A 7756-nucleotide genomic window follows, 5' to 3' on the forward strand; every position below is an offset into this window, starting at 1 on the left:
CCAATACTAACTCTCATAGCTCCCCATACATATTTCTTAAACCCAAGTAAAGTCTGATGATTTTCAAACGAGGAGGAAGATTGGCAGCGAATCAGAGTCTAAAGGGAGGGTCCTTAAAAGTCCTTTGTATTTTATAAAAAGCGTGTCCAATATTACACTGCATTTCAAATAATAAATATTTGTATCAATTTTTAATATAAACTACATGAAGTATATCTCAATAAAATATCCCTGATCTGGGGGAATACAATGAAAATATAGTGATTCTCAATGGGGACTTGTCCCTGTAGGGAATGATCAGACCCTGAGCCAGGAGAAGGCAAGGTTTTTCTGTCAATCTTCCCTAGAAGTACCAGATTCATCTCTATCCCTAGAACAAGGGACGTGTTTCATAAGCCTTTGTTCAAACTCTTTTCCCTACCTGGAGTGCCCTTCCCTCCTCTCTATGAAATCCCTTCTATACTTAATGAGCTATTACAAATATCACTTCATACTCTAAGCCTTTCTTGGTTCTACCAAGTGGTCTTTCCTTCTTCTGAATGCCCTGTAAGAGGCCTTATCTATGGCACTAATTGCACTGTGGCAAATACAATATTAACACATTTTTATCCACCCATCCTCCTGACAGTAAGCTCCCTGAGGGTAGGAATCATGCACAGTATGATTTTTTTTTTTTTCCAGGAGATGGTGAGTTTTATTTTGTCTTGTCTGGATAGAGATTTGATTTGCTCTCGAATGTTCCAGGGTGGTGAGAGACTAGGAGAAAGCACAGAATGCAGAGGTCTATTCGGTGTAATCTTCTCCCTCATTTTCATCTTCACCATCAATGGCAAGAGCAGCATACTTGCTTGCAGAACTGAATTTAGAGGCTGGATTTTCTTCAGCTTTCTTTGGCTCAGGTGCAGACCTGGAGTCCTGATGCTTTTTGCCATCTTTCCTGTCTGACTCCTTGCAGTGGTCTTTGCTCCCTCCATCTCCTGGACCATGGCTGGAATTTCCACTTTGGCGTTTTGGGGCACTCACCCCATCTACTTTATTTTCATCTGCTTTCCTTACTGGTCCTTCCTCAGATGGTTGAGCTGGAACTGGTCCTTCCTCAGATGGTTGAGCTGGAACTACTTTCCCTCCACCACTTGTAGGGGACTGCTGCTCTGTGTCTGAACTCTGAGATCGAGCAGGAGGGTTAGAACTTCGTTTCACACAAGCATTCTCCTTTGGTGGAGGGGCTGGCATTACCTTTAGAGGCAGTTCAGGTTTGGGAGGCTTAGAGGCTGGAGACTGACAGTCTTCTTCTTTACTGGGTGTTTCATATTCTAGCGACTTCTCACTCTCTCTCCTTCGTGCATCCCGGTCTGACTTAGTTCTTCCAGATGTGGCTGAGGTCCCCGTCTGTGATGACTCATTTCCTGCCCTCGACCCTTCCCGTTCCTGAGTTTCTTCACTTCGCCAGCTTGGGTGTCTCTCCCGAGGCCGTCGTTCTAGCTTTGGCTCATCCAGCTGACGCTGCAGTTTCTCCTGTTCTTTCTGTAGCCACTCTTCTACTTCTCGTTCTCTAGCAGCTGTGTCAACAGGCTTTGCTCCTCCAAAGATAGAGGCTGCCCGACTGCACTGGGAGGTGCTAGCAGAGGAATCATCTTCCTTCGGAGCACTCCGAGGCTTTGGGTTCAGTTTGGGTCCTTGCGGGGGACCTCTGTCATCACGCCTATAACCATCCCAAGAGTAATCATCTCTGGAGCTCCACGACCGGTCATCTTGTCATCATATCTGTCTTCATAGGGTCCCCGTCTCCTCTGTAGTCGTCATCCCTACGGTACCCACTACCAGATGCTCTTCTGCCACTGCCTATCCTGGAATGGTAGCCTCTATCATAGTCTCTGCTGCCTTGGTCATCAGAGCGATCTCGGCCCCCGTATCGATCCATGTCCCGGCGTGGGCCATCACGGTAACTGTCCCGACACTCATCACGATATCGGACTGAATCATAACGATCTCGATACTTGTCTCCAAAGCTCTCATCACCTCTTCTAGGTGGGTAGTCATCAAAGCTGTCTGTAGCAGGACGGGCCCTCCAGTCTGTATCTGTTCTGTCAGAATCCCGATTTCTATCTCTGCCAAAAGAACGATCATCCTGTCTTTATCCTGTGCTTGATCAGCAACGTCCACTCGAATTCTCCTGTTACCTAGAGACTCTTCATTGGGCTCGGGGCATTAAGCAAGGAATCCAGGTCCTCAAACTCAGCGTAACCAAAACCTTTCAACCTCTCAGGATTGCTGGGTTCACGTTATAAACGCACTGCACTGATATTTAAACCTCTAAAGGAATTCTAAAGAATTCCTTAATGGAGTCTTCTATCACATCACAGGGCATGTTCCCTAGGAAAGCAGTGTAGGGTGGCAATTTGGGAAGATGGCTCCAGTGGATATTGGATTCCCGAGCAGCCCGTGGAGCAGTGGGAAGGATGGAACAGTCAATTGGAGGTCATCATCATTACTAAGCCAAGTGGTTGAAACATCTCCTTCTAGGTCATCTGTTTCATCAGCCCAGCTGACTGGTTTGGGGACATAGGTGTTTCCTCCAGCAGTCCCTCCATCCTCAGGAGGTCTGTTAGGGAGATAGTCTTCCCCTTCTTCTTCTTCATTTTTGCTGAGGCCGCCATGTTGTGAGAGGGATAGAGAACGCAAAGGCCACAGTATGATTTTTATTCCAGAACCCTAAGATACATCAAATATCACTTCATTCTTTCTCTAAACCAAATTAAATTAGTTCTAAGCTCTATTACCTAGCTGGAGAAACATTAAATTTCAGCCTTTGGTGAGCTTCCTTCTCCCATCTGCCCTCCTACCATCACCACAAGGCTATACAATATTGAGCATACAAGGGAGCATATTACACGAGCAGGGTGCCCTCCTTTGAGTAGGGTGGTGTCAGCTTTGGTGCTCGCTGCCAAAGCCCACATGGTCAAGTTGAAGCAGGTGGCTCCACCACCTCTTGCCTATTTCCAAAGTCCAGTCTAAGGCCCATTCTCAGCAAGGTCTTCCCAACCTTTCTATCAGGACAGATCTTTGTCTTTTCTGAACCCCATCTCTTGACCCCCTCCCCATTTGATGTTGACTGCATTCTAGCATATGCCTTGGCATCTATTTTGTACACACTTAATCCCTCCAGTTTGCCCCATCCCTAGTCTTCCCCTAGTCTTCAGAGGAAGAAATCATCGTAGTCACATTCGCCTCTTGTACTAGTAGCTAATGTAGTGCCTCAAATACTAAGGTATTGAGTGAATGGTTAATCTTCTGCTCTTTCATCTTCAGTCCCAGGAGACACTTCCTGAGACATAGGACCCATCCTGTAGAACTCAACCCAGACATCCCTTCCTCAGTAAATTTCTTTACCTGTCACCACAGCTATTTGTGTCATTATGTAATCCTGTTTGTACCACTAGATTGTATATTCCATGAGGGCAAGAACAACATCTATTTAAAAAAATTTTTTTAATTGAAGTATACTTGATTTACAATATCATGTAAGTTTCAGGTGTACAGCACAGCAATTCAGTTTTATATATATGTATATCTATATCTTTATCTATCTATTTATCTATGTATCCATCTATCTATATATATATTCTTTTTCAGATTATTTCCCCTTATAAGTTAATATATAATATTAAGTATACTTCCCTATGCTATACAGTAGGTCCTTGTTGGTTATCTATTTATACATAATAGTGTGTATATGTTAATCCTAGCCTCCTAATTTATCCCTCCCACCACCCCCTTTCTCCTTTGGTAACCATAAGTTTCTTTTCTGTGTCTGTGAGTCTCTCTGTTTTTGAAATAAGTTCATTTGTGTCTTTTTTTTTCTTTTAGATTCCACATATAAGCGATATCATATGATATTTGTCTTTCTCTTTCTGACTTAAACTTCACTTAGTATAATAATCTCTAGGTCCACCCAGAGCAGCAATTATGCTGCAAATGGCATTATTTCACTCTTTTTTGTGACTGAGTAATATTCCATTGTGTGTGTGTGTGTGTGTGTGTGTGTGCGTGTGTGGTGTGTGTATACATGCCACATCTTCTTTATCCATTCATCTGTTGATGGACACTTAGGTTGCTTCCATGTCTTAGCTATTGTAAATAGTGCTGCAGTGAACATCGTAGTGCATGCATCCTTTCAAATTATGGTTTTCTCCAGATATATGCCTAGGAGTGGGATTGCTGGGTCATATGGTAGCTATATTTTTAGATTTTTAAGGAACTTCCATACTGTTCTCCATAGTGGCTGTACCAATTTACATTCCCACCAACAGTGTAGGAGGATTCCTTTTTCTCCACACTCTCTTCAGTATTTATTATTTGTAGAATTTTTGATGATGGCCATTCTGACTGGTGTGAGGTGATATCTCATTGTAGTTTTGATTTGCATTTCTCTAATAATTAGAGATGTTGAATATCTTTTCATGTGCCTTTTGGCCATCTGTATGGCTCCTTTGGAGAAATGTCTGTTTAGGTCTTCTGCTCAGTTTTTGGTTTGGCTGTTCGTTTTTTTGATATTGAGCTGCATGAGCTGTTTGTAAATTCTGGAGATTAATCTCTTGTCAGTTGCACTGTTTGCAAATATTTTTTCCCATTGTATGGGTTGTCTTTTCATTTTGTTTATGGTTTCCTTTGCTGTGCAGAAGCTTTTGAGTTTAATTAGGTCCCATTTATTTATTTTTGTTTTTATTTCCATTACTCTAGGAGGCAAATCCAAAAAGATATTGCTGCAATTTATGTCGAAGAGTGTTCTGCCTATGTTTTCCTCTAAGAGTTTTATAGTATCCAGTCTTACATTTAGGTCTTTATTCCATTTTGAGTTTATTTTTGTGTATGGTGTTAAAGAATTTCATTCTTTTACATGTAACTGTCCAGTTTCCCCAGCACCATTTATTGAAGAGACTACCTTTTCTCCATTGTAGAGTCTTGCCTCCTTTGTCTTAGATTAATTGACCATAGGTGTGTGGGTTTATTTCTTTCTATCCTGTTCCACTGATCTATATTTCTGTTTTTGTGCCAGTGCCATACTGTTTTGATTACTATAGCTTTGAAGTCAGGAAGCTTGATTCCTCCAGCTCCATTCTTCTTTCTCAGGATTGTTTTGGCTATTTGGGGTCTTTTCTGTTTCCATACCAATTTTTAAATTATGTTTTCTAGTTCTGTGAAAAATGCCATTGGTATTTTGATAGGAATTACATTGACTCTGTAGATTGCCTTGGGTAGTATAGTCATTTTGACAATATTGATTCTTCCAATCCAAAAGCATGGTATATCTTTCCATCTGTTTCTGTCATCTTCAATTTCTTTCATCACCATCTTATAGTTTTCAGAGTACAGGTCTTTTGCCTCCTTAGGTAGATTTATTCCTATGTTTTTCTCTTCTTTTTGGATGTGATGGTAAATGGGATTGTTTCTTTAATTTCTCTTTCTGATCTTTCATAGTTAGTGTATAGAAATGCAACAGATTTCTGTATTAATTTTGTATCCTGCAACTTTACCAAATTCATTGATGAGCTCTAGTAGTTTTCTAGTAGCATCTTTAGGATTTTCTATGTATAGTATCATGTCATTGAACAGCATCCATTTTTGCTCGCTATATTCCCTACCTAGAGTCCTGATACCCAGCAGCCAGTCAAATAAATATTGACTTACATAATAAATACCTCCTCCTCCAACCATCAGCTCCTCCAGCTGGGCTTGTGTTTCTGACACACCAGGATATGTTGAAGCTGTGGGGTAACGATTCTCCCCTAAGGTTAAAGCAGAGGCCCCTCACCATGAGGACCTCCCTTGAGAAGCAAAGAGTGAGAATCCGGAATCCTCACCCATCTCTAAGCCATGTTTCACCACCTCTGCCTCACTTTCATGCCTCCAGTCCTGTTCAGGAAACTCCTTACCACTTTCAACTTTTCCTTCTTCACAGCAGAAATTCATCCAAACCTGAGCAGAGATGAAAATTCCCTCAAATAGCCAAATAAAAGCCTTTTAGGGGTCTTTCAGGCCATTCTTTAGATACTATTTTCTACCAGTAGAATGTGCAGCAATGGGGATTTTAACATGTCTGGTTGGAAATAGCAAAGAACTCAATTAACTTAATGTGCTGGGTGCTCAAGATCTGACATTGTGTAATTCTAAGTGACAGTGACATCGATGGCATTGTAGACTAGCCTAGGAGACTGCAAGGAACATGCTCCCCAGTGCTGATGGATGAGATCATATTTTAACTATTTCAAGTTTATTTTTATTTATTTTTTTAATTAATTAATTTATTTATTTATTTTACAGTAGGTCCTTGTTGGTTATCTATTTTAAGCATAGCTGTGTGTACATGTCAATCCCAAACTTGTGATTGCTGGGGGTTGGGGAGGGGAAGATGGGAGGGAGGGATGGATTGGAAGTTTGGGATTGACATGTAACTATTTCAGGTTTAAATGGGCCTCTTCTAGTGGAGTCTAGATCTGTACTTTCCCATACAGTAGCTACTAGCCACCTGTGGCTATTTATATTTAAATTCAATAAAAATTTAAATTTCTCAGTCTCACTAGTCACACTTCAAGTGCTCAATAGCCACATGTGGCCCATGGCTACCATATTGAACAGCGCTACGTTACATTCCTATCAATACAGAAAGATCTATGGAACAGCATCGCCCTAGATTCCTTGAACACACACCAAGGTGAAACATCATCTCAGCAAGACGACTTGCACTTAGATAGGAAATGTTCAATAAACATCCACTCTTTTTACTACACACCAGATTCTGTTGTACACACTTCACAGACAGCCCATCATTAGATGGTCACAATTAGGGATATATGTAGTATATTATTATCCCCTGAACTAGTTTGCTGGTGCTGCCTTTCCAAAATATTGCACACTTGGTGGCTGCATTTGATAGAAAATAGAAGACCAGAAAAATGAGCCAGATGAATGACTCTACTTACATACTTCCTTTTTTTTCCTCTTTGCCCTCCTGACCATTTTGGTATAAAAGTCTCACAATGGGATGGGTTATAACTCCGAACTCAGAGAGATGGTAATGTGGGTAATAAATCCTGCCCAGGACCACGCCTGAGAAGACAGCCTCCCAGGCTGAGAATGAGCAGGGCCAACTCAGTGCAGCCTCTGGCTCAGGTTGGTACAGTTCAGGAATGCCACCATCACCCAATGGGATTTTTGCATTGTAATATGCTAATGACCAAGCCAGTATGCTGGGCAGGGAGTAAAAAGCACCAAATCTCCTCCACAAAAATAAAAATGACATGCGGCCAGCTCTCTATTAACCACAGAAACTGGAGCAATAAGAGCAGAGGCAATTGCAATTCACAGATAATTCCAAAGCTTTTCTCTAGCAAGTGACAGCAAGTGATCTCATTTTCAGAGGCTTCAAGGACAATTCTAATGTAATAAACAGAGAGACAGATTGTGTGAATGCAACACACACATACACACAGAGCTTGACGTGAGAGAAAAGGAAGGGAACCAGAGACCAGATGCCCATTCAGGCTTGACATGTTCCTGCTGAACCCTTAGACTTTGTGTTCATAAGCTCACCACTCATTCAGGACCTTTGGGCTTCATGCAAATTAATTAAACTGTCAGGTAGCTCATTTTATCATCATCGAGGTTTTAAAATAATTAAGAGTGAAGGCAGCTGATTAAAGCCTTTCCAGGCTGCTGTAGCAGTTTATGAATTATAAAAGTTCCATATTAATGTGAC

General features: G+C 41.4%; 1 pseudogene across 1 annotated transcript; it reads right to left on the reverse strand.

The window, feature by feature from the left end:
* Window positions 1-397: 397 nt before the first annotated feature.
* Window positions 398-4025, reverse strand: LOC309662731 (eukaryotic translation initiation factor 4B pseudogene; annotated as a pseudogene). The gene has a single exon. The product of its transcript is annotated as a eukaryotic translation initiation factor 4B pseudogene (transcript).
* Window positions 4026-7756: the final 3731 nt, after the last annotated feature.

This window comes from Balaenoptera physalus, assembly GCF_965194825.1.
Source record: "Balaenoptera physalus genome assembly, chromosome: 6".
NCBI lineage: Eukaryota > Metazoa > Chordata > Mammalia > Artiodactyla > Balaenopteridae > Balaenoptera > Balaenoptera physalus.